Below are 22,399 nucleotides of genomic sequence, written 5' to 3' on the forward strand. Positions count from 1 at the left end.
TTTTTGGACCGCCACCCAGGCTCAAAGGGATCATAAGATCTTTCATGCTAGAAACTTCCGTGTGCAGCCACAAGCCATCATGGGCTCTGGCATAGTTGACTAAGTCGTGCGAACACTTACGGGTAGACTAGCAGATGTAAGGGAAAGTAGGTGTACCGGTCTACCCACATGTAAGGTGCTAGTGCTTCTGAAAGACTGTGTCTCGGTCATCCGTCTTCTCAAACACCATGTAGTGCGAGAAACCAAACGGAGGCGATCGAGTCTTGTGGGGAAAAGTGCGCAAACCTCTGCAGAGTGTACAAACTAATCATGATTAGCCGTGTCCCCGGTTATGGACAACTTGAGTATCTAGTACTTGAATACCTTGTGAATCTCATCATGTTATTTCTAATTAATGTTGTTGGGTTTTAATTGTTCACTTAATTGGGATCGGAATGCTGTCAACCATTCTCGATGTTTAACAACTACCATGATAGTTAAATAAATTTATTCCTTTGCAGTAGGGAAAAACTGGCTTTACGCAAAACTGTAGCCATAGAGCTTTCCACCAGCCATATATGCATATAGTATAGCTGTTTCATTCCATTACTCTCTATGTGTTACATTGCCAGCATATTCCATGTGCTGACCCGTTTTCGGGCTGCAACTTCTCATGTTGCAGACTTTTCAGATGACGAGTAAGGTGCTTTTAGGTCGTGGCCCTATACTCAGTGATGCCGTTGGAGTTGATGGACCCATTTATCTTCCGAGTCTTCCGCTTTTATCATTATTAGATGGCCTTAAGCCATATTTATTATAAAAGTTCTCTTTGAGACAACATTGTAATAAGTGTGTGATTGCCACTCTGCTATAAATCCTTCGATGTACTGTGTGGTGTCAGCATTACTAATCCAGGGATGACACTGAGCACAGAGCACTTGATCCATTCGAGTCGGGTCGCTACACTACAGGCCGTGTCAGTGGACCGAATCAAGGCCTTCCCACAAAGGCAAATGTGGTTGCACTGGAAAAAGCCCGGTTCGACAGCACCTGACCAACTTAATGACGGAATTTATCCCCAAAAATATAACTGTGGTAACTGATACTCCAATATCAACTATCACACTATAATCCAAATCATAGCCATATCCAACAAATAATTTAAGCATAATATCATCATCTCAAAATACTCCAAGGGTAGCACAACACTACTGTCATGATGGATCCGAAAACAATAATGCTACTACTCCAATAACAAGAATAAAGCTATTCGGCCAAGATCCACATGTAAACATCGTTACCGAAAATAATACTCCAAGCAACAGAACATCAACTAGCATCATGAAAATAATCATACTAACCACTAATAATCCAAAGGTAGCATGACATGTAAAGTAATACTCCAAAAGTATAATAGTAGGTATCATCATGAAAATAGTCATACTAACCACTAATAATCAGCAGACATCCAAAGTAATACTCCAAAAGTATAATAACAGGTATCATCATGAAAATAGTCATACTAACCACTAATAATCCAAAGGCAGCATGACATCCAAAGTAATACTCCAAAAGTATAATAACATGTATCGTCATGAAAATAGTCATACTAACCACTAATAATCCAAAGGCAGCATGACATCCAAAGTAATACTCCAAAAATATCATATCCAACACCATCATGAAAATAATCATAACATAAGCCACTAATAATCCAATGGCAACATGTCAACCACATAAGCTGCAAAGTATAAGTCCTAGAACTCCAAGCAACATCATGGCAATAACAAGATCAAAATACAACTCCGAGAAATTGCCATGCACAAAGTCATGTAGCTAAAGCAATATTTTAAACAAGTTCAAATAATTTAAACCATGTCACAGCATTACTGTGATGCAAATGGAGGGTGTGTCTTGCCTGGGGTGGAAGAAATCACCGGGAGAAAGTGCGAGAAACTCGCGGAAAGGATCGCCGGAAAACGTACTCTCTCGGAGGTGGCTGAATAAGGGCAGGGGCAAAATGGTCATTTTCAAAATGTCAAAACATGGTGAAAATTATTCCATCGGAACAGGCTCGATGAAATGAAAAAGTGGGCTTTGGAATCACCTGATTTGGAGTTGTGGTTGAAAAGTTATAAGCGCTTGAAATCCAGGGACCAATCTGTAAAATAAACTCTACAGATAGGCCCCTGAGCTGAAAAATAGAAAGCACATTTAGATGAATACGCCTTCCAGCAGAGAAAACGTATTTCTAGCCGTAGTTAAGCGGAAATACGCTTTCCCCGAAGGAAAACGTACTTCTAACCGAACTAAGACCAAAATACGCCTTCTCTTAATGAAAACGCATTTCAGCAAATGTGTTTCCACTTATCTAGCTAGGCAAACGTGAGGCCGGCTCGTTTGACGCTGCCGTGCGGGTCCCACGCATGTGGGGCCCGTCACTTATCCACGCTGGACTGGCGGGGTCAACGCCGAGGGGCTGACGCGCGGGGCCTGCGGTCAGGTGGCAGGGGGGTAGTAGTCTTCATCTACCTCGCTCGCGCCCGCGGAGCAGACGGAGGTTGCCGGCGCGGGGGCTCGTCCGGCCGGCTCCGTCCATCCCTCGCCTTGTTCGACCTATGGGCGAGCTCAGCAGGAGGAGCTGCACCCGAAGGTGGAGGTCACGGGCTCCAGAATGGACCGAGGCGATGACGACATGCACTCCGGCGGACGGCGGTCCGGGCAGATACGGGAATAGCAATGTGGTGATACGTCTCCAACGTATCTATAATTTTTGATTGCTCCATGCTATATTATCTACTGTTTTGGGCAACATTGGGCTTTATTTTCCACTTTTATACTCCCTCCATTCCTAAATATAGGGTGTATAGTTTTTGGCAGGGAAATTAAAGAACGCACATGGAGGGAAAATTTCACAAGTTTTGGGTGAAATTTCACTTGACTAATTGGCATGAGAAAATAGAGGAGCTTGCTTGATATAAGGAAATGTAATTAAACGCCTAAAAAAATTATCCAAACGAGTGGTGCAATGCAATATACCTTATATTTTGGGTTTTTTCTCAAAAAACTATACACCTTATATCAAGGAACAGAGGGAGTATTACTTTTGGGACTAACCTAATAACCGGAGGCCCAGCCCAGATTTGCTGTTTTTTTTTTGCCTATTTCAGTGTTTCGAAGAAAAGGAATATTAGACGGAGTCGAAACGGAACAAAATCAACTAGAGAAGTTATTTTTGGAATGAAAGCCACCCGATGGACTTGGACCCCACGTCAAGGAAGGAATGAGGAAGCCACGAGGGTGGGGGCGCGCCCACCCCCCTAGGGCGCGTCGCCTGCCTCGTGGGGCCCCCGAAGCTCCACCGACGTACCCCTTGCACCCATATATACCTACATATCGTAAAACTTCCAGAACAGAGATTAGATCGGGAGTTCCGCCGTCGCAAGCCTCTGTAGCCACCAAAAGTCAATCGGGACCCTGTTCCGGCACCCTGCCGGAGGGGGGGGATCCCTCACCGGTGGCCATCTTCATCATCCCGGCGGTCTCCATGACGAGGAGGGAGTAGTTCTCCCTCGGGGCTGAGGGTATGTACCAGTAGCTATGTGTTTGATCTCTCTCGTGTTCTTGATTTGGCACGATCTTGATGTATCACGAGCTTTGCTATTATAGTTGGATCTTATGTTTCTCCTCCCCCTCTTCTCTCTTGTAATGAATTGAGTTTCCCCTTTGAAGTAATCTTATCGGATTGAGTATTTATAGATTTGAGAACACTTGATGTATGTCATGTGTGGGATACCCGTGGTGACACTGGGGTATTCTATGATCCACTTGATGTATGTTTTGGTGATCAACTTGCGGGTTCCGTGACCTTGGGAACCTATGCATAGGGGTTGGCACATGTTTTCGTCGTGATTCTCCGGTAGAACTTTGGGGCACTCTTTGAGGTCCTTTGTGTTGGTTGAATAGATGAATCTGAGATTGTGTGATGCATATCGTATAATCATACCCACGGATACTTGAGGTGACATTGGAGTATCTAGGTGACATTAGGGTTTTGGTTGATTTGTGTCTTAAGGTGTTATTCTAGTATGAACTCTAGGGTTGTTTGTGACACTTATAGGAATAGCCCAACGGATTGATTGGAAAGAATAACTTTGAGGTGGTTTTGTACCCTACCATAATCTCTTCGTTCGTTCTCCGCTATTAGTGACTTTGGAGTGACTCTTTGTTGCATGTTGAGGGATAGTTATGTGATCCAATTATGTTAGTATTGTTGAGGGAACTTACACTAGCGAAAGTATGAACCCTAGGCCTTATTTCCTATCATTGCAATACCGTTTACGCTCACTTTTATCACTTGCTACCTTGCTGTTTTTATTATTTCAGATTACAAATACCTTTATCTACAATCCATATTGCACTTGTATCACCATCTCTTCGCCGAACTAGTGCACCTATACAATTTACCATTGTATTGGGTGTGTTGGGGACACAAGAGACTCTTTGTTATTTGGTTGCAGGGTTGCTTGAGAGAGATCATCTTCATCCTACGCCTCCTATGGATTGATAAACCTTAGGTCATCCACTTGAGGGAAATTTGCTACTGTCCTACAAACCTCTGCACTTGGAGGCCCAACAACGTCTACAAGAAGAAGGTTGTGTAGTAGACATCAAGCTCTTTTCTGGCACCATTGCCGGGGAGGTGAGTACTTGAAGGTATATCTTTAGATCTTGCAATCGAGTCTTTTAGTTTCTTGTTTTATCACTAGTTTAGTTTATAAAAGAAAATTACAAAAAAATGGAATTGAGTTTGTCTCATACGCTTCACCGTTTTAATATCTTTTGTGAGTATGATGGAAAGGATAACTGTGCTCAAGTGCTAGAAGAATAAATCTATAAAATGTTTGGCACTAAATATTTGAATGATGAGCATGCTTGCAATGTCATTAGTATGAATTCCTTGAATATCCATGATGCTAATGATATGCAAAGCCACAAGCTTGGGGAAGCTATGTTTGATGAAGATGATACTTTTTGTCCCCCAAGTTTTGATGAGCAAATTTATTATGATGAAAGCATGCCTCCTATCTATGATGTTTATTGTGATGACACGTATGCTTTAAAGAATAATTATAACCATGAAACTTTTCATCTTGATCTTAATTTTCAATCACATGATAGTTATTTTGTTGAGTTTGCTCCCACTATTATTCATGAGAAGAAATTTGCCTATGTGGGGAGTAGGAAATTTTCTATGCTTGTAGATCATGAAAAGAATGCTTTAGGTGCTGGTTATATTGTTGAATTCATTCATGATTCTACTGAAAATTATTATGAGGGAGGAACATATGCTTGTAGGAATTGCAATAATATCAAGTTTCCTCTCTATGTGCTTAAAATCTTGAAGTTATGCTTGTTTTACCTTCCTATGCTAATTGATTATTGTTCCCATAAGTTGTTTGCTCACAAAATCCCAATGCATAGGAAGTGGGTTAGACTTAAATGTGCTAGTCATATTCTCTATGATGCTCTCTTTATGTTTCAATTCTTATCTTTTATGTGAGCATCATTGAAATCATCATGCCTAGCTAGGGGCGTTAAACGATAGCGCTTGTTGGGAGGCAACCCAATTTTATTTTTGTTCCTTTCTTTTTGTTCCTGTTTAGTAATAAATAATTCATCTAGGCTCTGTTTAGATGTGATTTTATGATTTTAATTAGTGTTTGTGCCAAGTAGAACCTTTGGGAAGACTTGGGGAAAGTCTTGTTGATCATGCTGTCAAAAACAGAAACTTTAGCGCTCACGAGAATTGCTGCCATTTTTATTTGGAGAGTGATATTTAGTTAATTCTTTTTGTAGATGATTAATATATAAATTACTCAGGTCAAGCAATTTATTTTAGAATTTTATGAGTTCCATAAGTATACGTTTGATCCAGATTACTACAGACTGTTCTGTTTTTGACAGATTCTGTTTTTCATGTGTTGTTTACTTATTTTGATGAATCTATGGCTAGTAAAATAGTTTATAAACCATAGAGAAGTTGGAATACAGTAGGTTTAACGCCAATATAAATAAATAAGGAGTTCATTACAGTACCTTGAAGTGGTGATTTATTTTCTTGTACTAACGGAGCTTACGAGTTTTCTGTTAAGTTTTGTGTTGTGAAGTTTTCAAGTTTTGGGTAAGGATTCGATGGACTATGGAATAAGGAGTGGAAAGAGCCTAAGCTTGGGGATGCCCAAGGCACCCCAAGGTAATATTCAAGAATAGCCAAGAGCCTAAGCTTGGGGATGCCCCGGAAGGCATCCCCTCTTTCGCCTTCGTTCATCGGTAACTTTACTTGGAGCTATATTTTTATTCACCACATGATATGTGTTTTGCTTGGAGTGTCAATTTATTTTGTTAGGATTTGCTTTCTGTTATTTAGAACAATGTTTTGCATCTTTTATTCCAATAAAAGTGGCATTGATAGCCCTTACTATGCCTATGTTACAAGTATACATGTTGCTGTTTGAAAACAGAAAGTTTACCGCTGTTGCAATAATTCCCTAGAAAAGTCAGAATGCGATAAAATGTTGAAACCTTTTGCATATTAAGATCTTATAAATTTACTACAGTGGGAATTTTATTTCATAATTTTTGGAGCTAGGGAAGTATGGATGTTGCAGCATTCTTTACAGACTATCCTGTTTAGGCAGATTGCTGTTATATTTGCATTGTTTGCATATGTTTGCTTCTTTAATGATTCTATTTGACGATAGGACTATTAAATATGCAGAGGAATTTAGTATTCAATGTTGAATAATAATTTTAGTGATTTGCTACAGTAGAGTATGATAAGGTTTTTGCAATGGTTTATACTAACTTATCTCACGAGTCCTTGTTGAGTTTTGTGTGGATGAAGCTTTTGAGATTCAGGGAGACCGTGATATAAGAGGAATTAAGGAGACACAAAAGCCCAAGCTTGGGGATGCCCAAGGCATCCCAAGATAATATTTCAAGAAGTATCAAGCATCTAAGCTTGGGGATGCCCTGGTTGGCATCCCACCTTTCTTCTTCAACAACTATCGGTTAGTTTCGGTTGATCCTAAGTTTTTGCTTCTTCACATGATGTTTGCCATTCTTAGAATGTCATTTTATTTTTCTTTGATTGCTGTTTTAATAGAATACCAAGATCTGAAATTATTAAATGTTAGAGAGTCTTCACATAGTTGCATAATTACTCAACTACTCATTGATCTTCACTTATATCTTTCGGAGTAGTTTGTCATTTGCTCTAGTGCTTCACTTATATCTTTTAGAGCATGGTGGTAGTTTTATTTTATACAAATAGATGAACTCTCATGCTTCACTTATATTATTTTGAGAGTCTTAAATAGCATGGTAATTTTCTTAAAATTCTTATATGCTAGGTATTCAAGAATAATAAAATTCTCTTATGAGTGTGTTGAATACTATGAGAAGTTTGATACTTGATAATTGTTTTGAGATATGGAGATGGTGATATTAGATTCATGCTAGTTGAGTGGTTGTGAATTTGAGAAATACTTGTGTTGAAGCTTGTGATTCCCGTAGCATGCACGTATGGTGAACCGTTATGTGATGAAGTTGGAGCATGATTTATTTATTGATTGTCTTCCTTATGAGTGGCGGTCGGGGACGAGCGATGGTCTTTTCCTACAAATCTATCCCCCTAGGAGCATGCGTGTAGTACTTTGTTTCGATAACTAATAGATTTTTTCAATAAGTATATGAGTTCTTTATGACTAATGTTGAGTCCATGGATTATACGCACTCTCACCCTTCCACCTTTGCTAGCCTCTCTAGTACCGCGCACCTTTCGCCAGTATCATACACCCACCATATACCTTCCTCAAAACAGCCACCATACCTACCTATTATGGCATTTCCATAGCCATTCCGAGATATATTGCCATGCAACTTTCCACCGTTCCTTTTGTTATGACATGCTTCATCATTGTCATATTGCTTGCATGATCATGTAGTTGACATCGTATTTGTGGCAAAGCCACCATTCATAATTCTTTCATACATGTCACTCATGCATCATTGCACATCCCGGTACACCGCCGGAGGCATTCATATAGAGTCATATTTTGTTCTAAGTATCGATTTGTAATTGTTGAGTTGTAAGAAAAATAAAAGTGTGATGATCATCATTATTAGAGCATTGTCCCAGTGAGGAAAGGATGATGGAGACTATGATTGCCCCCCAAGTCGGGATGAGACTCCAGACGAAAAAAAATAAAAGAGGCCAAAGAAGCCCAAACAAAAAAAGAAAAAAAAGGCCATAAAAAAAGAGAAAGGCCCAAATAAAAATTAAAAAAATAAAAAAATGAGAGAAAAAGAGAGAAGGGACAATGCTACTATCCTTTTACCACACGCGTGCTTCAAAGTAGCACCATGATCTTCATAATAGAGAGTCTCCTATGTTGTCACTTTCATATATTAGTGGGAATCTTTCATTATAGAACTTGGCTTGTATATTCCAATGATGGGCTTCCTCAAATTGCCCTAGGTCTTCATGAGCAAGCAAGTTCGATGCACACCCACTTAGTTTCTTTTTGAGCTCTCATACACTTATAGCTCTAGTGCATCCGTTGCATGGCAATCCCTACTCACTCACATTGATATCTATTGATGGGCATCTCCATAGCCCGTTGATACACCTAGTTGATGTGAGACTATCTTCTCCTTTTTGTCCTCTCCACAACCACCATTCTATTCCACCTATAGTGCTATGTCCATGGCTCACGCTCATGTATTGCGTGAAGATTGAAAAAGTTTGAGAACATCAAAAGTATGAAACAATTGCTTGGCTTGTCATCGGGGTTGTGCATGATTTAAATACTTTGTGTGGTGAAGATAGAGCATAGCCAGACTATATGATTTTGTAGGGATAACTTTCTTTGGCCATGTTATTTTGAGAAGACATAATTGCTTTATCAGTATGCTTGAAGTATTATTATTTTTATGTCAATATGAACTTTTGTCTTGAATCTTTCGGATCTGAATATTCATATCACAATTAATAAGAATTACATTGAAATTATGCCACCTAGCATTCCACATCAAAAATTATCTTTTTATCATTTACCTACTCGAGGACGAGCAGGAATTAAGCTTGGGGATGCTTGATACGTCTCCAACGTATCTATAATTTTTGATTGCTCCATGCTATATTATCTAATGTTTTGGGCAACATTGGGCTTTATTTTCCACTTTTATATTACTTTTGGGACTAACCTATTAACCGGAGGCCCAGCCCAGATTTGCTGTTTTTTTGCCTATTTCAGTGTTTCAAAGAAAAGGAATGTCAGACGGAGTCAAAACGGAACGAAATCAACTAGAGAAGTTATTTTTGGAACGAAAGCCACCCGATGGACTTCGACCCCACGTCAAGGAAGGAACGAGGAAGCCACGAGGGTGGGGGCGCCCGAAGCTCCACCGACGTACCCCTTGCACCCATATATACCTACTTATCGTAAAACTTCCAGAACGGAGATTAGATCGGGAGTTCCGCCGCCGCAAGCCTCTATAGCCACCAAAAGTCAATTGGGACCCTGTTCCGGCACCCTGCCGGAGGGGGGGGTCCCTCACCAGTGGCCATCTTCATCATCCCGACGCTCTCCATGATGAGGAGGGAGTAGTTCTCCCTCGGGGCTGAGGGTATGTACCAGTAGCTATGTGTTTGATCTCTCTCTCTCTCTCTCTCTCTCGTGTTCTTGATTTGGCACGATCTTGATGTATCGCGAGCTTTGCTATTATAGTTGGATCTTATGTTTCTCCTCCCCCTCTTCTCTCTTGTAATGAATTGAGTTTCCCCTTTGAAGTAATCTTATTGGATTGAGTCTTTATAGATTTGAGAACACTTGATGTATGTCTTGCATGGGATACCTGTGGTGACAATGGGGTATTCTATGATCCACTTGATGTATGTTTTGGTGATCAACTTGCAGGTTCCGTGACCTTGGGAACCTATGCATAGGGGTTGGCACACATTTTCATCGTGATTCTCTGGTAGAACTTTGGGGCACCCTTTGACGTCCTTTGTGTTGGTTGAATAGATGAATCTGAGATTGTGTGATGCATATCGTATAATCATACCCACAGATACTTGAGGTGACATTGAAGTATCTAGGTGAGATTAGGGTTTTGGTTGATTTGTGTCTTAAGGTGTTATTCTAGTACGAACTCTAGGGCTGTTTGTGACACTTATAGGAATAGCCCAACAGATTGATTGGAAAGAATAACTTTGAGGTGGTTTCGTACCCTACCATAATCTCTTCGTTCGTTCTCCGCTATTAGTGACTTTGGAGTGACTCTTTGTTGCATGTTGAGGGTAGTTATGTGATCCAATTATGTTAGTGTTGTTGAGGGAACTTACACTAACGAAAGTATGAACCCTAGGCCTTATTTCCTATCATTGCAATACTGTTTACGCTCACTTTTATCACTTGCTACCTTACTGTTTTTATTATTTCAGATTACAAATACCTTTATCTACCATCCACATTGCACTTGTATCACCATCTCTTCGCCGAACTAGTGCACCTATACAATTTACCATTGTATTGGGTGTGTTGGGGACACAAGAGACTCTTTGTTATTTGGTTGCAGGGTTGCTTGAGAGAGACCATCTTCATCCTACGCCTCCTACGGATTGATAAACCTTAGGTCATCCACTTAAGGGAAATTTACTACTGTCCTACAAACCTCTACACTTGGAGGCCCAACAACGTCTACAAGAAGAAGGTTGTGTAGTAGACATCATGTGGCTGCTCCGGCGGCAAGGCGTGGGGTTGAGGAGACTCGCAGGAGCACGGGGAAGATGAGGGTGAGATCAGGGAGTGGAGGGGTGGCTCGGGTCGGCCGAATTTGAGTGGAGCACTGCGGTGAAGCTTCGGCCATGGGAGGGCAACGAGAGCTCCTCGAGCTCGTTTGGGTGGTCGGGGAGGCCTACAGGGGAGAGGTGAGGAGGCTGGTGCGGTCGAGGGAGCTCGGGGTGGCCTTATATAGGCGGGGGCGAGGGGCATGGGCTCGGGTGTCGCCGGGTACGTCCGGCCGAGGCTCTGGCGACGGCCAGCGATCACGGGGAGGCGAGGGAACGTGATGAGGGGGGGTGCGGACGAGCTGCAGAGGTCACGGAGACGAGTGGAGCTCGGGGACAAGAAGAGGAAGAAACCACGACGCCATTAAGGCTCGGTCGGCCACAGTGCGTCCATGGGCCCGCGGCGACGAGAGCTGACGGAGGGGCTGACAGAGGAGGTGGTGGCTCCAGGAGGACGGCGACGATGCAGACTAGCTGTTGGACACACTCACGCGTGCGAAGACGACAAGAGGAGGAGGGGCCGAAGCACAAACAGCCACTGGACGCGGCCGCAGTGCACAGAGCGTGTGCACCGTGGTGCCATTAACACGGTCACCGCGTGCACTAGCAGGTAGTGAGAGAGAGAGGCTTGACCATGTTGTCTAGTGGGAAGTTCATCCAGGGTAGGTCTCATCTACGGTGGTAGATCGATTGAAAGTGATCTGGTTAAATGGTGAGAACCCTCTGAAGTTTACTGCAGCAAACTTGGGTGAGCACTAGTGATCAACAGGGAGGGTTTTGGATCCAATGGGGTTGTCTGCGAGGTTGAGGTAAAGTAGTTTTTTCATCCTGGTAACTTGGAGAAGAATTGGATCAAGATAAATCATAGTTGCTTTGCAACTGACAAAAATGGTCCAGAAACTTGATCAGGATGGTGCACTCAAATGGTGTGGCCACTTGAGCTCAAGTTTGGCAAGGTTTCATGATTGGATCATATAAAGATGATGTATAAGTTTCCTACCAATTGGACTCACCAAAATGGTACTTGCTTCACAAACATCCTTGCTGACGAGAAACGTGCAAAACTTCTAGAGGAATATTGGCTTGATGAACCATGCCCAAAATGGGTGGAGGTAGGTTATATGGATAATAGAGGGCCTAGAAAAATTTGCAGCCATAAGGGAGCAAGATAAAATGTACTTGCTTCACAAACTGAAATTTTGGGCAGAATCAAAGAATTGAAGGTGAGCTCACATGGAGGAATCAAATGAGCTCTACTTTGGTGGAGGGCTTTGATATGCTGATATGAGGGTCCATGCAAAATGGTAACTCATTTGGATATGCCTAGCTTGCACCTCCTTCACAAAGCTTCTTTCTGGGTAGAAACTTTGGAAAATCATAATTAAATAAGTACTAGGCAAATTAGGTTGAATTTTGGCATGTGGAAATGATATGGACAGACAAAGGTGTCCAAGGAGTTTGAGGTCAATTGGGAAAATATAAATGGCACTTGCTTCACAATGTGCCATTTAGGGCAGAAGAGGAAATGAATTAATTGAGCAAGATGATAAACATGACAAATGAAATATTTTGCCGTATTTGAGAAGTATATAACCCAAACAATTTATGAGAATTTTTTGGGAATTTTAGGAGTGATGGAAATAATGGTTGCTTCACAACCTAGGGCAGACAGGGTTATTCCTTTAATAGAAAAAGGAATATTCCTGAGAAAAAGAAATTGGGGTTTGGTCAAGGAGTGAAGTGACATGATCTTGGCAGGGTTTTGAGAATGATGAGCCACTTGGGAGGGAAAAAGAGGATGATTTCCCAGGTGGCCATGCCATAGAACCACTTGAAAAAGAAAAACAGAGCAAAAACCAATAAATCAAAAAGAAAAAGGAAAGGGCCAAAATCCAGGCTGTTACAACATCTTTCACCTCGACGTGCTGGTGATGAAAAACAAATCCAATAAAGATCTTCGGTGGCCGCTTTTGGAGTTACTCAAGAGTAGTAAGATTCTATTTACAGTTTAACCCAAGATGCTCATCTCGTGGCTTCAACTACCACTCTATTTTCTTTCATGACACAACCTGGATGCTAGAAGTCCCACTTGTCTGCCAAAGGAGGAAGAACCCAACCAAATCTTCGGTTGTGCTATCGGATTATACTAGTTGTGCTAACTTAAATTTTTTATTGTGTACTCCCTCAGTTCCAAAATACTTGACTTCCCTTTGTCCAAAAATGGATGTACCTATATACTAAAACATGTCTAGATACATATATATTTTGACAAATAGAAGGCATGTATTGTGCAACGGGGGGAGTAGAATGGATGCAAGTTTTTGTATTGGGAAGAAGAGTACATCCATATATTCATAGAGTGCAATTTAGTAGATGTTCTATCACTTTTAGTTAGCACAGAGGCTAGAGATGAGATTGGTGCACTTGTTGATACTCCTACTAGAATAGAGGCTAGACATGAGACTAGATGCGAGGAAGCAACGTCTACTTCTTTACACTCGAAGAAGAAAGAAGCACGCAAGATCGAACCTCCGTAGATCAACAATGAATGCATCGAGAAGGCACTAATCCAACTTACAGGAGTAGTAAAATGTATTCTTGTGGTTCTTGTTTTCTTTAATCTTGCTTTTCTAGTCAAAATTATCGTTGGAGTTCGTGCAAAATGGAGGTCCGTTTGGGGTCGTGCGTTGGAGTTGGCCTTACAAGTGGGACCGCAGTTAAGGAGACCGACTATCGGCAAACCCCCACCTCGCCCGCCGCGCGATGGCTGAAGTTAGAGAAATGACAAGGTTGACGAGATTGCTCTAGCACGGACTCCAAGAAATAATATGGTGTCAGATGGATGTCGTGGTGGTGGCGTGTGCCATACTCTTGGACGTGAATACTTGTTCTGGCCCATGCCACCCTACTACTCCTACTACTTACTCCTACTATATAGTACTAGCAAAAATGCCCGTGCGTTGCAACGGGTAATGAAACTATCATCATAGAATCTCACCATCCCCTTTATCCTTCCACCATTTTTCTATCATCATGAAAACACCCTTATGATTTCACCACCATCATTGCATGAGCCGCTCCATATCCTCGATGCACTCAGGCCACACGTGCACATCCGCGACGCTCATGCTGCACAGCTCCTTCTCCTCCTCATTTGTGACTATCACAACTGCCTTCACATCTTCTCCGGCTGGCCGTAGACATCCTAAGTGGCGACAACCTTTGGGTTGGCACAACCGAAACTATAAAAACTTAGTTTGGAAGGAGAGAGAGTGGCAATGGGTAGAGAGCCAAGAGTTCGCGGGGTGGGGAGATCACACATCACGTAGGGGCGTCGATTGTGATCGTCGCCGATTGATTGCAGCCATTGTTTCCTTTTTTGTGAAGAAATTGCTGATCATTTGGTTTCTTAAAATTATTCAAAATTCATGTACATTACCTCCTAGTTTTTAAAAAAATTGTTCATGATTTACAAAAAGACAGTTCAATATCAACCGTCTAAAACGTTTTATAAAAGGAAACAGTGGGAGTAATAAAAAAATAACTTCCTTTCTACGTAAATAGGAGAATCACGTCTGAATCCATCTAAAGAAAGATCCACGTCAGTGTATCATTTTTTAGTATTTTATAAATCATGTTTAAAAAAGTCCGCGCTTAAAAATATTCAAAATTCAAGTGCTGTACCTCCTAGTTTTTAAAATTTTGTCCATGCTTTACAAAAAGTCCAAATTCAAAAACTTGTTCCTTTTTAAAAAATGATCGAGTTTAACTTTTTGTGTTCACAAGAAGTATTCACGTATGTTTTAGGATACGGTGCTGCTGCTTGTATTGTTTAATAAATCGAGATTTGGAAACTGACATGTGAAGTTGTCTAGTGTATAGGTTAGCATGGCCCAGTCACCTACGTTAGCTCCTCGGTACGATTCCTGATGGCATACTCTTCCTTTTTATTTCTTGACAAGAGCGCACTTTGGTGCTGTGGTAATAGCGTACGCCAATGGGCCGGCCCATCTCGGCTTGACATCTTTACCTCTTTATCTTTATCTTTATCTTTACCTACTAATAAAGCGACTATCGTTTCTGGTCGTCCGTCATTAAAATTATCCTTCAAGTTACTAAAAATTATCCACCAATACCATCCATAAGTGGGAAAACGATTCGTTTTTTATTTCTTAACTCGCCACCGATAGCTCTTGGTTTATCTAAGGAAACGTCCTTACAAAACACAAGCCAAGAAACCAGCCTACTGGCCTGGGTGTTTCTCCACCAACCACGAGACCTGCGTTCGAACCTGGTCATCCTCATTTTGTAGCTTTTTTCGCGAATTTCAGTTGGCGTAATATAGAGCTATTTCGCCAAGTGTCGCTTAACAGATGGTCTCCAAGGTACAATACGGTCAAAATATTCTCTTTTAATTCTTTTTTTGCAGATTCAAGTATTTTTAAAATATTTATATCTTTCAAACCCCAACTTCAAATTTAGCATGGTAGATATGAAAATCGCCCAGAAAATTTTGTAGATTTTAAATATAATGTTATCTTCCATGTTAGTTGTTTTTAAAATTATTTTTATGTTGCACCCTTAATTAGTACTTTCCTTTTTTATTAAAGACACGAATGTTTCTTACTCCTTTTTTTATACATCCCTTATTACCAGATTTTCATCCATCATTTGTTCGTCCATTTGCACATAAAATAAAAAATAAAATAAAATATGTTCACAATTTTAAAAACTGTTTGCAAATAGTATAAAATGTTCATGAATTCAAAAAATATTTTTAATTTTAGAAAATGTTCAAAAATTTGAAAAAGTGTTCACAAATTTTAAACCAATTTTTGTCACAGTTTTTGTACCGGATCGGACAGACTAAATTTTGTACAACCTCGAGTAGCCACAATTTAAAATATTGAACGGCATCTAAGCGGGACGAAACCAAGAACATCACCTTGGTTTAATAGTAGATAGTAGATAGATATAGATATAGATATAGACTAGTATCGAGGATTCGAGGTGCTGGTTACGTACAACGAACACAATAACATATGGCTACAGTAAAAACACCCGCCTGACGCGCGAAGCATATGAAGCTAGTACAAATAGTGTACTACTATTGTTGATTGGCCTCATCCGATAACCTGTTGCAATGCACGTATAATAATGTATTCGAAAATATTTTTTTGCCTTGTCGCACCACTCACTCAGAGAAGCGACTCGCAAGCCATTCATAAATTTAGTAAGTTTATCACAAGCATATCATTTTATTACGTACAACAGGTCATCAACCCACATCGACAACGAGGATACATTATAAATACTAAAGTTTTCACCACACAACAAATAACAAGCAATGAAATGAACTTCAACTCAACCATTCTTCGGCGTTGGAAACGCTTGCTTTGAACCACAAGTGATTCTTTGGGACGGGCCACCGATTGTCGATCTGGAAACCAACGCAGGACTGATCATCCAGGCTGAAGCGGCCTACTATATCAGTACCAGGGCAGGGAACCACCCAAATGTCTAAGGTATAGACACAGTTGCTTCTCATAAATGGTACTGTTAACGTTGTGTCAACAGCAGTTGGATCGCCTTTCACCATCATCGGATAGTTTTGTCCAAGGAAGAGTGAGTTTTCTCCAAGACTATCAATTATGTACCAGGGAGAAGGAGTTGGCGCTAGCACACTAGTATCCATCCCGAATACCATGCAACGGGTGTTGGAATAGGTCCGGAGAGTGCGACCATGGGAGACTACACCTGCTTCCTTAGCAGTAACATCATCAGTGGGCTGTATACACACAAGAAGAGGTGATTCATCGGAATCAGTTGCCAGGCGCCACAGAGTATATGGGCGCTGCTCGTCCTCATGCTCGTGATCATCACCATCGTCATCTCCCCCTTGGTTATAAAAAATTTCAAGTATAGGTGGTGGGATGTTCACAGGACCTTGGAAACACAAGAAGAAGGTTAATTAGTAAAGGGAAACTTGCTAACCAGCATGCATGTGGATGAAACAATTATAATTATGGTGGAAGGTAAACGTATTGAAACTACGAGGATCCCATGCAAAAACAGTGCCACGAGTTGTGGCAGCAAACACAAGGCCGTCGTATTGAATTGCATCACAGTACTCATCCGTGTACAGAAACTGATTTTTGAGCAATATCCATCGAGTCGAACCACGAAGGACGGCAACAAGCTTGTCGAAGATAGTAACAACTTGATAGTTGTTGTAATTCCAAGAGCGGTTGGGAACTCGACAAATTGCTATCTTTCGTAGAAGACAGTCACCATGATCGTATTTGAACGTGCGTACAATACCGGTGTGCTCAACCTCTGGGCAGTCTGCTAAGATTTTTGGAAGTGGAACCCGATCACGAGTGTACACATTCACAAGTTCCCACTCGCAGTTGGACCCGATGTAAACAACCCAATCTCCATTTGCGCCCGCCCAAGCCTTGCCCTCAAGCGATGGCATCTTAACATCATACGTATCATTATCAAGCGGCATCAACTGGCACAGGGCGAGGCCTCCGTCATGCCGGCGCCAGTCATCAGGGTCACGGCAAAGAAGATAGGGGATATCAAACCGCTCCTTGACTCTTGGGTTCTTTATAATGATGTTATTAGTTGAGTCGAGAATGGGCTTGAACGAACCTGCCATGATAGCCGAGGTGATGACGTCGGACCGATCAATGAGTTCCTCCACCATGTCATCTTTCAGACCGGGGCAAGAATAACGGGGTCATTTCCGGCCTGTTCCCTCCATGGAGAAGACGATCGAACAATCACAGAAGAAATGGTGAAGGGCTAAAGGAAAATGGAGGAGGGAGAGGAAGAGCATGCGACATCAGTTCCAAATCGAGAGGGAAAGGCAAAGAGTCGGTGGACGGTTGTGAGTTTGCCACGGTTCACGAAGAGGCGCCCCAGCCTACACGTCCGTTCAGAAATACTCCTACTACTCGCCGTCGTCTCACTGATATGTTGGAGCGGGACCACATGTCAACAAAACATGGTGTGTAATTTCTCATGCAAAATGCGATCTGGCCGCATTGGCCCGAGGTGCCGCATTAGTTATCGACCTTTATTTTTTTAATGGTGTGCCGATCAGTTTTGAAGCACGACTAACTGGTACTGTACACAGAGAAAATATAAACTACTCTACCACTACTCCACCTCCAGTACTAGTAGTATAAAAAAGATATATAGGCTGGAGCTTGAGCGCTTTCTTGCTAAGGGCTGCCCACTTGCTTCTCACACTACCACTCTCTCTCCAGATCTAAAAAAGACGACCCCTCTCTCCCTCCTCACCGGTGGTCACAGATCCGCCGGGGAAGAAAAAGACGTGCAGCGTTGACGCACTCGTCATCGGCGAGCGAGGTCACGCACTGACGACAAGGCCATCCTCTCAGACCTAGCGCCCGCGCGGGATGGCCTCTGTCCCCAAGCTCGCTGCCGTAGTGTGTGCGGAGGACGACGACCACGAGCGAAGCCACTTCCCGCCGACCCTCAGGTACGCTACCTCTTTTCGAACCATAACCTTGTTCTATTGCCCCATCTGCCACGTTGTTGCATGTGGATCTTTTCCACTCCACCATCTTCCCAATTTGCTATCCTCTACTCTACTGGCCACGCAGACGAAAACCATAATTTGCACTATTAAAGGAAACCCTACTTCATGCAGACTAATCCATGTCTGGGTTGAATAAGGAAAGGAAGGGAGACTGTACTGTCCAAGAGAGTAGGCATCGAACCCGCATCTAGGTTGAAAAGGGGAAAATCAGTAGCTAAGGAACGAGTCTCGTGTCTCTTGGTTGAAGAAGGGTAGAAAGGCATGACAACGCAATAGATAATGACCAGGTCGATCGGTTTGTTGTCCTCGCATAGGAAAAAGGTGGCTAAAGAGAACAAAAATGGGACATAATCCACATATGCTACCTGGATATTTGTTGCTCTGGGCAACCATACCTCCCTCACCACTCTGCGTCTGTGGAGGTACATCATACTGGTGAGCCCACTGTCCGAATGGGCCTCCCATGCTCTTATTGCCACTTTTTTTGATGTTAGTACAACGCCATCAGTCAAGTCAAGCAATGCTACTGCTAAAGTGATGGCACATTTAACTAATGCCGCTCTCAGTCTAATGCCACCAATAAATTTAAGCAATGCCATTTAATGTCATTGGATTATTTCAGGGTTAGCTGCTGATTGTGGATGTATTAAAGATTTTTCAGCTAAGGCATTCTAATGATGTTGCACAGCCAGTATACCAACGATGAAACTTGTTACCACCTTCAGATTTTTGCACTGTTAATGCTTATAGATTACATACCTCACTTTCATGAGATAAGTTAAAATTTTTTGTACAGTGTCACCAAAATGCCAAGGCGCTGATGTCATTTTATTTTGGTTAAACTGCATAGACAATTATGAAGACAAGAGGAAAGGTCAAGAGTGGGCACCACCTCCTCCGACTGTTCTCTTGATTCGTTCGATCAAGTTTTTATGTTTGATCGATTATCAAGATTGGGATAGCAATTTTTAAGGTCCCCCCGACTTTGAAATGATATTTACCTTGGAGGTACATGGTTTGCAAATTTTTTTATACTGTCATTAGTTAATAATGCTAGTTACCTTCAGACTTTTGTATTTGGTTCAATACTCATGCACAATTAGTATACCAATGCTGAAACTTGTTACCTTTACATTTTGTATTGTTAATTCTTATAGAAACCTTCCAGTGCTAGAGTTTATTGAAATCTATTCAGTAAAACCATTATATTGTACCCTGTAATAAATTAACTACTCTACTGTTGCACTAGCCACTGGATTAGTGTATATTTGTAGTATTCGAATGGTGTTGCATTAGCGTATGGACATAAATAAAGTGTGGCAAGCTTTCCCAGATATGTGCTCAAGAAAACTACTACCTGTTTTTCTAAATACTAGACGTTTGGGTACTTTAAATTGAACCGCGAAAACGTCTTATATTAAGGAACAAAGGGTGTAGAGTTCACTCAAATTATCCCGGTAAAGATAGTCACACCTTTGTTAAAATTAATGTTCATTATGTTATCGGAGGAGGTCTGTATGTTTGTCTCTAATGCCTGTCGACAACATACCTGACATCATGATGTAATGTTAAGTCATTTCCTTTTGTACAGTGTCACTGAATTGTCAAGGCGGTGATGGCATTTTATTTTAGTAGAACTGCACAAAATTTGCTTAAAAGAATAGGAAAGGTCAGGAATGGCTCAGTTTTTCAGTAAAAACTATGTATGCCTTCCTGACATCAGCCGTTGTTGCTTTATTTATTCCTTCAAATAGGTGGTTAGAAACAGTCTTGCTACCTTTTCCCATTAAGAAATTGGAATGCTTATATTTGTGAGTCTATGCTTCAACTAGTGCCACTTATAGAGTAATCACACTTTCAATATCTATGCAAACAGAGATGCTCGATTTTAGTGGAACTGCACAAAAAGTCCAACTGGTTCAACATTAGGAGCATGTTTTTTTTCTAAACCTTTATATCCAATTGGTGGCACTATGAGCTGTTCATTACGAAGGTACATGGTTTGCTACTATCTTGCTACTATTTTTGTACTGTCATTAGATAGTAATACTAGTTGTTTGCATGTGAATTTATTGGCAGGGTGGACCTACATTGGAGGTGTAGGACGGGATTCAATGATTGGATGCTCAATTTCGGTTGTATCGATTTCACCTCTTCCATCACTGCAAACATGGATATCCTTGGTCTGATGAAGAATAGGCGCTATATTTCTGCTCTGAACCAGCAAATCAATTCAGTATGAAATTGTCCAGGGCAAAACATAACTATATCAGATTGTCCAGCGCAGAACATGACGGATGCTAAGCGGAAGAGACATGTTTAAACCGAAAATACAAGGTGTGGTATATGTTTACTAGCTGCTTGATATTTGTGCAGACAGAGATGTCTGCCCGTTGATATTTGGCAAACAAACAAAGTGTCCACAATTTTGGTTGAACTGCACAAGAGAATAGTATAGTCACTGCATGCAGTGCCATTTGAAAATAGACACAGAAAGATTGGATAGTCACTTCATGGACTGCAGAAAAGTAGTACTGTACTATTTATTGGCCAACACTAGGTGCTTCATTGCTTTGGTCTGATTATAAAATGGGCATCATTTTGCCTAAGTTAAAGTTTGTATTCCAAAAAAGTCTCGCGGTGTGATCGAGAGAAGACCAAATCATATTGCACTGGATGTTCCTCCATCATGTGTGGTTCATTCTCATGGTTCCAGCTGTTGGTGAAACCACTTACGTTTGCAAGAGGAATTGTAGACTTCCAAACAAATTTGTCTTTCAGTCTATACTGAATGTTGGCCAAGAGAAGCATCCATGTTAGTAGGAAGATCAGATGTTTTTTCTAGATCTTTGCTTTTGGAGCTACATATTTGTATATGATCTGTGAATCATTGAGATGCATTAACATGTTGATCTTATGTATGGGAATCGTACTAGTTAGTTTTAGTTGCGACGCAAGATCCTAAGTGTCTGATCTTTGCTTTTGGAGCTATATTTGTATATGATCTATGAATCATTGAGATGCATTAACAGTTACCTATTTCTCTTCGCTCAGTGTTTACAAGTTACTGATCGATCACTAGCTAGCCTACAAATGCGCTCATGGCAGTTTTATTTGCGACACAAGATGCGAAGTGGAAGTTTTTTGAATAAAAATGCCTACCTCTGAAGAAACTGACAAGCTACACTATCGGTCCTACATGGATAAAAATGCCTACCTCTGAAGAAGTTTAAGCCTAATTAATTCCGTGAGCAAAGCAGCAAGACCAAGGCATGTGTCAATAATTAACGGCATGCAGAAGTTTAAGCCTAATTAATTCCTGCGATTTAAGTGGCTGCATGCGTGCCCTCGGCTGCGACTCATTGCATGCTGCTTCGCGTACTGCCTGCGAGTGATTCTGAGTGCCTGCATGCAGCCGGCCGTAATTAAGGCAGCTAACTGATGCGAAAAAAGATACGCTTTAATTGTTGCGGGCTTTTTAAATCCATGGAATCATTATTGACAAGGAGGGAGATGATTCGAGTGCACTCGTTTGACCGCCATGCCGGCGTGCAACCCAGACGGGACGAGACGGCACAGTCATAATTTCAGTTTCTCTAGTTTTCCACGGCAAGCTGGCACGCTAAGCCATTATGCATTGAATTCCGATGACCTTTGCGCTACCTTCCGCCTATAAGTACTGCTTCCCGGCCTTCTCCGATGCCACCGTGACCCAACTCGCCATATCCTCATAAGCCCCCACTGGCCCGACGTCGCTCGCCACGTCCGCCATGCCCCCGCCCGTCCGCAGTAGGCGACGCCGGAGGAGGTCACCGCCGGAACTAGTGTTCGGGTTTTCACCGGAAGGCAGACAGAGGGAGGAGGCATTCTATCTGTCTTTAGATGGCAATGCGGAGATCGAGGAGTTGTTGGAGCGCGACCGCATGGCGGAGGAGCAGGAGTTGTTGGAGCGCGATCGCCCGGCGGAGGAGCAGCATATCGCCGATTTGTGC

This window comes from Triticum aestivum, chromosome 6A (genome assembly GCF_018294505.1).
Source record: "Triticum aestivum cultivar Chinese Spring chromosome 6A, IWGSC CS RefSeq v2.1, whole genome shotgun sequence".
Taxonomy (NCBI): domain Eukaryota; kingdom Viridiplantae; phylum Streptophyta; class Magnoliopsida; order Poales; family Poaceae; genus Triticum; species Triticum aestivum.